A 7,633-nucleotide genomic window follows, 5' to 3' on the forward strand; every position below is an offset into this window, starting at 1 on the left:
CCCGAGGGTAGCCCCGTCCTATTCCTATCCCCGCAATAAAATTTCGATCGTGACGCGTGCGACGCGATAAGCGCGTCCCCGTGGAACGCTGTTAACGTAACTCTCCTCTCCTCCTTCTTTCTTTCACTACCACGGAATTATGTGTTGAACGAGGGTTGTAGTTTCCTATCCCCGCGCGAGTGGTCGTAGTTAGCGTCGGGGGCCTTTCTAAACTGTTACTACGATAACGAATGCGTGGAAAGGTAATTTACGCCTCGCAGACGGAGGATCTCTCGTAGAGTGTAGTACGTACGGGTTCGGATGAACGTAATACTCTCTCAGCTGGCGTCAGGTTGAAGGTACAGCTCCGGGCACGTTGGTCCGGGATTCGCAGTGGTCGGAATGGTGTTACGGCGCGAACGAAAGCGAAGCGTTCCGTTTGCGTAACGCCACCAGACGCCATCGATTTCCGGCTCGAAGTGGTTCGCGCGGGTTTCGAAACGAGATCGAGCCGATCTCTGTGCGACACAAACGATTCCATCGCGAGGCTCTCGGCAAACGAAAGGCTTCTCTGGCACGAGTGGAACCCGTGAATTGATTTATTCGAGCGTCGCATTCCCGGACGCTATCTCACGACCTTAAAAGCGGCTAAACGATTCAATTTGTAGTAATTATAATGCAACCGGCCCGGTCACCGGGGCCCCGGCTGGCTGCTTCGAGCCTGCGCTTTTTTTCATTGGAACCACTTAAGATGCGACGACGTTCCGCGTGTGGGCGTGCGGGGGCCTCGGCCGAATCGACCGACCGCCTCGCCCCGACAATTCCGAGCTAATCTAAACGATATTGGAGCCGAGGAGACATTAACCGCGGTCAACCACGAAAATTCGACCGTACATACGTTATCGTGGCGGCCGCTTAAGCTGCTTTAAGCGAGATGCCCGCGGGCGAAGATTAATCGAACTAAATTTCGAGTCCCCCGATCCTCTTCACCGCGACCGTAGGAAACGAGGAACGTGTCCCCTTTCGGGGTCTCAATCTCCGCGAATTCCATTCACACGCTTCGCTCCAAAATTTGGAACTTGCTAACGACTCTTCTGTCGGTGCGGAATCTTATACGGTTGATGATAGAAAAGGGCGAGATTAAATTGAATGCCATGGCAAATGGGCCTGATGAATAAAAACTAAGTAACTCCTACAAGCAATTCCTTATTAGCCAAATCAATTGCTTAAAAAGCAATTACTTAAACAAAAAAGGAATTTCTTATTTTCATATGAATAAAAATCGTAAGGAATTGCTGGTTTTGCTAGACCGTATAAGTAAAAGTTAGCTGCGACTGCCGGTAACGTTCTCACTCTCTCTCTCTCTCGGGCTACCCCTGCTCGCTCGCGTTCGGTGCTCCTGACTCGCGCCCGCCTCTGCAGATATAATTTTCGAAAATCTTCAATTTTTCCATTTCTTTCGCACATTATAAAATTTTTTTTCCGGACGTTTAAGAAGTGCGCCAGTTCGATACGTTATTGCAGCGTAAACAAAGTTACGACTGTAGCATGCACAAAAGGAAACTTTTCGTGGAGAAACGCCGACCATCGAGAAGTTACCCAAATACGCTTGTAGGCCGCCCGTAAGTCGAAACGCGCGGGCGTGGAACCACTCCACAAAATTTGAACTCACTCCACAAATCACCCCTTTGAACCACTCCACAAAGTTTGCAATCACTGCACAAATCACCCCTTTTAAGGAACGGAAACATTTTTGTTACACCCTGTATAATACATATACGAATTTAAAACGGCTGCAATTAATTATCGTTTAAAGAGCTTCATGTACCATTTATTCATACGGTTTCCCTCTAATACATACTGATGAAGCAAATTGGTCCTTTAAGCAAATGTTAGCATGGGGTACAGCAGTCTTAAAAATTCTTAAGGAATTTCTTATTTAGCAAAAGCAATTGCTTCTATTATTCGTTAGATTGTCAGCAATTCCTTAAAAAATTAAGGAAAAGCGGTTCCTTTAAGCAATTCCTAGACAGTTTAGGTATACCTACAAGATAAAGCGAATGCTTGTGTTTTTATTCGCATGAATTTAAGCAATTCTTAGTAAAATATTAAGAAAAAGCAACTGCTTACACTTTATTCATTAGGCTCAATGTCTACGTTCCCTACGTCTTCATTCTTTCGGTCACGTTTGTTTTCTCTTTTGCCGAGTCCAAAAATCTTCGTCTTATTTCGAATACAGCGCTGCGAAGGTGTATTAGAGCGGCGCAGGTGAGTAGTTGAATTCCCCCGTGCAAACGCTGAAACGTATCGCGGCTTCGGAGCCGAGGAAAATAAAATCTCTTCCTTATTGCGAGCGGAGCGGCGCGCTTACGTGAGAGCGGCCCGCTCGCCACGCAGGTGGTCCGGCGATAATAGTAACAATAATCCTTGTGTTCATAACCCGTAAACCGTGAAATACTAAGCAACCACGGCTGATTCAGTGGTCGATCGGTTGCATATCCGTTTGTTATTATCTGACGGCCATTACGCTCCGAACCTCCCACGCCGTGGCGAGCAGCGCGGGCAGACAGGCGCGGGGAGACATCGGGGAGAGATCGATAAGCATTACTTATCCCACACGCGCGCTTATCGGGGAATTATAACCGCGACGGCACCGCGGCCGATCCGCGCGGCGAAAAGAATCGTAATTACACCGATTCCAGTGAAGAATGGGTTGACTCGCTTCGGCCACGCTTCTCGCCTGTCTCCGTTTCCCGTTCGCGTTCGATTCCGCGCCGTGCCCGCGGAATGCGGTCTGGGTGTTTCTAGCGATACCAGAGGACACTTCAAGCCATTTTCTTCTCGTAATACGTTAAACCAGAAAAATCGGCGGTCGCTGTAAATCGACGGATACTCGGGGTCTCTGGTTTCAGTTCGCAATTCGCAGCGTGGGAGTGAGAGATTGTCTCGCGAGCCAAGTGTGATCGAGGCGTTTAGAAAGAAGGTTAATGCACGCGAGGGGGTGAGTGGTTATACATATAGAAATGATCACAGTCTCTGGACACAGAGTTCAGGGAGAACAGATGTGATGGGAGTTTTAAGAGAATCTACGGAACGGAGGACGTTCGTAACGAGTTCTTAGGGTTCCTGAACAGCCTGGTATTAAATCCACTAACTATGCGTAAGGAAAATGTTAGCCAGCTTCATCGAATTCGCGGACGGGACCGACAAAGCTGGCGAGCCCGCGGCAACCGCACCGGGAAGTATGCCGGGATCGTAAAAGAAGAAAATTTATATGCCCGAGGACGTCATCTTCCACCCCTCATTTCCTTGGACTTGGCGAATTGTCGTAGATACGTATGAAAATAGCCTTCCCGGAATAGCGAAGAATTTAGACCACCAACGCGCGGCTCTTGTCTCAATTAACGCTTAAAGACTCGTCCACACGAAACCACCACCCACTACGCGGCTCGACGCGCTGTGTTTTGTTCGTAACAAGAGTCGCGGTTGTTATCTTATAAGAGCCGGTGACGATACCGATCTTGATTCATACGGCGGTGCGGAATAATGCGCGGTCGTGCGACGACGAGCGGACCGAAAACGGCGGTCGTAAATCACCGTCGACGTGCTGCTCACCACTCGCGGATAAAAGAAAGCACGCGCAGAAGTCGATTCAAATCTCACGCCGGAATTCTCAAAGCTTTCATGCGCAATATGTATTATTATTATTTTTATTATTATTAAATGACTTCATTGCACCATTACAATTAAAATTAAAATTAAAATTTACTTATTACTGCTTAAAATAAAAACTCACCGTGTATTAACTTATGAAGCACAAGAATAGGGAATCCTGCAATGCAATCCAGGGGAAATGAATAGTCAGAGAGTACAATCGTATTCGTATCAGATCGTCACGAATTAATGCTACCATGTTTCAGATGTCTCGTCATCTCCGTGCAACGGCTGCTGAAAATGATTCCATATTGTTCATTGGTTTCCTCTACTAGGACACACACTCCGTGCGGAATAACTGTGAAAAGTGTTTCAGATTTATCGAAGAACTCTGACAGATGGTAGGTTACGTGGTATTTTAAATTAATAGCGGTGAAAAGCGTCTGTACCGAATATCACGTTTTCTGTGCAATACAACGGGTGTTCTAATATTTATAGAGGACAGTGTGTATCACGATCTACCTACAGACGGTGGCATATGCAAAGACGTCGCCCCCGTTACCGTTACCGGCTGCCTTATTATGCGACGCGATGCATTCGAAACTCGATGTTCGCGGAAATGGGAAACGAGCTGGCGAGAAAATTTGATACGCGAGCGTGTGTAACAGTAACAGGCAGTTACGCGGAAGAGGCATCAGTTTATGCGAGAGACCGCAAAACACGGTGGTTTACCTCGCTAGGGGCCGTGAGCTCGGAGCCGAGCCGTAATCTGCGAAAATCTAGGCATGCCCGCGTGTACCAGCTGAAATCTGCCCGCGTAGCCGCTTGAGTTTCGTGGCAAAGTGGGGTCAATTGGAGACGAGGACCTCTGCCGCCTCGCTCCCACACTCCACAGAAATTTATTCCGTGGCTCTAATCGAGGCCGACCGCTCCTCGCTGGGACGAGCTGCCAGAGATTCGCAGGAAGCTTCTTCTGCCCCCCACCCTTTCCCATCTTTTCTCGTGATTTCGTCCTGCTGCTACGAGAATTAGCCATGCAAGCGACGAAGGCCTCCGTATCTCGAAGGTTGGCGAATTAGAGTAGAAGAACAGGAGTCATATGGCACGTTTGCTTCAGTTTGATTAATATTTTCTGCTCGCCCTAAGAAAAGAAACATGTATATCTGTATTTGATTAATGTTTGATCGAAGCCCTTAGGTTCTGTTGCCTACGCGATTGAAAAAAGATTTATTGCGATACGTCTACTGGTTTTGTTAATACCGCAGTTAGATGTATCAGGGACTCGATCACTAACCAACCACTGATCAATTAGAAACTATAATATGAGATCAATGATCCATAACTTGAGCATGGATACGCACGATCGAGATACATAAGGTTATCAGCGTGTCCTTAACTGTCATTACGCGTGTATTCGTCAATAAAGGACAAGCGCAATCGGCTGAGCTCTACTCACGTGCGCTACTGTCACATTCAATGGGGAAAAATTGCGCTAAACATCGTACTACCACATTCTTATCGAACAAACAATTGTCCTACGAACGTATTTACAATCTATCGCGGCGATCAAACTTATCAAGTTATGAGAGGAATAGAAAAGCCGAGTGTACAACCGATCTATGCGTTATGGGCTGCAATCAGCTCGAATTTCATTGTTGGTTTATTACCCATCCGTTACATCGAGTTTCTCTTTGTGGTTTCTCTGCGTGTACCAATCAAGCGGCCTCGCGGAAGAAGAAAAAAAAAACACTTCAACACCCACATCGAGATGTTGTTTCCTTCCACGACATAGAATAGCAACGACCTATTACGCGTTGCGTAGTCGATTCTCCCTCGCAGAGCGCGTGAGACATCCGACAGGCTGTAAATCAAGCATCGATCCGCCAACGCTGCACGCCACCAGCCACCGGAGCACCATGGATTGCGCAATCGATCGCGACCGAGGATCTTGCGTCATCGTAACGCGGGCAAGAATACGGATATCAGACATTCAATTGGAGTTTTTGAAAGTGTCAAGCGACGGTCTTCGGTCTGGATAGATCAGTGGATTCAGTGGTTTGGAAGACAGCAGGTTCGTAGATCAACAGGTTGTTGAATCAGCAGACTGGGTGATCAGAAGATTAATAGATCGGTAGATTGATTACCTCCCAGTTTATGTAGTTAGTAGATACAGTACGGTCTCGAACTAAGGACGGGGTTTCTGTTTCGAAATAAGATGAACGCTATCCCATCTTCTTTCTGTTCTGCGGTGAATGAGAGGAGGGTCACACTTGCCAGATTCTCTCGCTCATTCGCAGTCCCTCTTATTCTACGCGATAAGGCAATAAAAGCAAGACGAAAAGACTCCCTCAGTATAGAGAGAACTCAAAAATGTTATTTGAGATTGATAATTGAGGCAATACAATGGATGCGTAACGATTTCGGCGAACGTTGTTGAGGCACGAGAGACTGCTGCTCTGTATAATCGAGCACTCGGGTCGGTCACGAGGGCGAGAGTGTGTATGCGAGTGTAAGTGAGATGTTGCCGTGGAAGAAGGGCTGCCATCTGTAAAATCATTAATCCAGGACAGAGAGAATTAAAACCCCGGACTTTTCCACTTAAAACCCGGATACTTTTAATTATTTTATATATTAGGTACGATATACCAAGACAAAAATTTCTGTAAATTATAGACTGTAACCGCAATCAAGAAATAAAGGTAAAGTATTTATGACTTTTTGAGCGAGCAGCATCGAAAAACCCGGATCACTACAGAGAATCCCCATGGACGCCCTAAATAAGAGGACAAATCCGGGGAGACCCGGACGGATGGCAGCCCTATGTGGAAGAGTATGTATGTGTCGCGAAAAGTAAATAACAAGCCAATAAGCTGTTCCAGAATATTGCAGGTTTATTCCGGCTGATATAAAAAGAGAAAGAGAGAGAGAGAGAGAGAGAGAGAGATGATTCTGCCGAGATACCCTCAAAAGAAGGTGGCGTTCGGAACCGAACCAGGACAAATCTGTAGATAGGTCTATTGATTATCAGATCTAATGATTCTTAGCAGGGCTTGAATAGGTTTCGAAAATAACTGTTTTAATCTGTTATATAAAGGTTCTGACTGAAAGAGTTATGAAGAACCTTTATTCGGAATAACTGTTATAAAGAACCTAAATATCAGACTATATAAGTATAAGTTATGGTTCCTATATAGCTCTATAACTTTTATTTTTTAGGTTCTATAACTTTTATTTTTTAGGTTCTATAACTTTTATTTTTTAGGTTCTATAACTTTTATTTTTTAGGTTCTATAACTTTTATTTTTTAGGTTTTATAACTTTTATTTTTTAGGTTCTATATAAGTTACAAAGCGGTTACAGAACCGATTCTTGTAACGACTGTACAGAATTCTACAGTAAATGAAATCACAGCATATTACAACTATAGATTACTCTGTGTAACCAAATTGTTTAAAAATTATTATAAATAAGTAAGCAAATATATATTATATCGGCGGTATGCAAGGATCACTTGTATACATATGTACAAATGTGTACATAATATATATTTCCTTACTTATTTATAATCATTTTTAAACAATTTGGTTACACACAGTAATCTAGAGTTGTAATATGTTGTGATTTCATTTACTGTAAAATTCTGTACAATCGTTACAAGAATCGGATCTATAACCACTTTGTAACTTATATAGAACCTAAAAATAAAAGTTATAGAACCTAAAAAATAAAAGTTATAGAGCTATATAGGAACCGTAACTTATACTTATATAGTCTGATATTTAGGTTCTTTATAACAGTTATTCCGAATAAAGGTTCTTCATAACTCTTTCAAGAACCGAAATCTTTATAATAACAGTTTCAAGCCCTGATTCTTAGATCAACCGCCTGCGAGAATAACAGATTAGCCAATTACTAAATCGGTCTTCCAATAAACCGAAGAGTGAGGTATGAACTCTCATGCAATCCAATCAGTCGCAACCCGGACCAAAGCGTCACTGGC

The 7,633-nt window shown here is 44.4% G+C and overlaps 1 long non-coding RNA gene across 1 annotated transcript; it reads left to right on the forward strand.

The window, feature by feature from the left end:
• The first annotated feature begins 2,849 nt into the window (after positions 1–2,849).
• On the forward strand, positions 2,850–4,266 carry LOC143373899 (uncharacterized). Its single transcript, XR_013086558.1, has 3 exons — positions 2,850–2,980; positions 3,900–4,034; positions 4,132–4,266. It is a non-coding gene; the product is annotated as an uncharacterized LOC143373899 (long non-coding RNA).
• Positions 4,267–7,633: the final 3,367 nt, after the last annotated feature.

This window comes from Andrena cerasifolii, chromosome 1 (assembly GCF_050908995.1).
Source record: "Andrena cerasifolii isolate SP2316 chromosome 1, iyAndCera1_principal, whole genome shotgun sequence".
In the NCBI taxonomy this organism is placed as follows: domain Eukaryota; kingdom Metazoa; phylum Arthropoda; class Insecta; order Hymenoptera; family Andrenidae; genus Andrena; species Andrena cerasifolii.